The sequence below is a fragment of the Alligator sinensis genome, unplaced genomic scaffold (assembly GCF_000455745.1).
Source record: "Alligator sinensis unplaced genomic scaffold, ASM45574v1 scaffold963_1, whole genome shotgun sequence".
Taxonomy (NCBI): Eukaryota; Metazoa; Chordata; order Crocodylia; family Alligatoridae; genus Alligator; species Alligator sinensis.
In genome coordinates this window covers 320,617-321,654 of record NW_005842729.1, presented here as the reverse complement: position 1 = coordinate 321,654, position 1,038 = coordinate 320,617, and positions in this window count along the sequence as shown.

The window sequence follows — 1,038 nt, the reverse complement described above, 5'->3', positions numbered from 1 at the left end:
ACAGGTGGAATATAACATATGTGGGGGGCAAGGGGACCCTAGGAGATAATGGTACCCTCCCCCCAGCACCCAGGAGGTGGGGGGCAGAACCAGGAGAGCAGAGGGGAGTCAAAGGGATTTTAGGTGAACATACATATAACAGTGACAAATCAACACTACAGACTTGTGGTGCAGGGTTCACAAAGTATAAGATGCAAGGTTTACCAAAATATGAAGTGCAAATCCCACAAAATTTGAGAGACAGGCACCCCAGTGGGGCAGGGTAAGAGAGGGGAGAGGAACCCTCTACCCAGTGGGGATTCCCTTTTACAAGCAACTCAATCCTCTGGTGCCCTGGCCAGAAATCAAACCTAGGTCTCCTACATGACAGGCAAAAGCTGTATCATTGAGTTATCAATGCCTGGGCTGCTGGCTGCAGCTCCAGGCCCTAGTGCCTCCGGGATCCTCCATGTGCCATCTGCACACTGAGCTGCCTGGCTTCACCCCAGAGGGGGGTCGGAAAGAACCCAAGCTGCCACCTGCAGCTTGGAGTTTTGATCCCTCCGAGACCCACTGCACGCTACTCCTGGGAGGGTAGGGGGCTGCAGTTCAGGACTGAAGGGCATTGGAAGCATATGGTGTGGGCTATGCTAAACTGTTATATGTGGCTGTTGCACCCAGCTCTGGGGTGCATCACAGCCCTCCCCATATACTGTTATGTCTCTCTTATATGCAGCTGTTACACCCCAGAGCTGGGCACATATCTGCCATTCCCATGCACTATTACATGTGGCTATTACACCCCACAATTAGGGCTACCACATGTCATGCCTCTGTGGCACCGGGGGTCTCTCTTGGGCACCCCTGACTATGGGCTGGATCAGGGAGAATTTCTAGCTGTAATCCCAGCCCCCAAAAAGACCCAGTTTTAGGAAAACCAAAAAACTAGAAAAACCACAGAGGCATGGCGTGGGGTGGCCCAAGGATTTCCATCTCTAATCCCAGCCCAAAAGAAATTCCTTTTTTAGGCCTGTATACTTAGTACAGTGGCCATGGGGG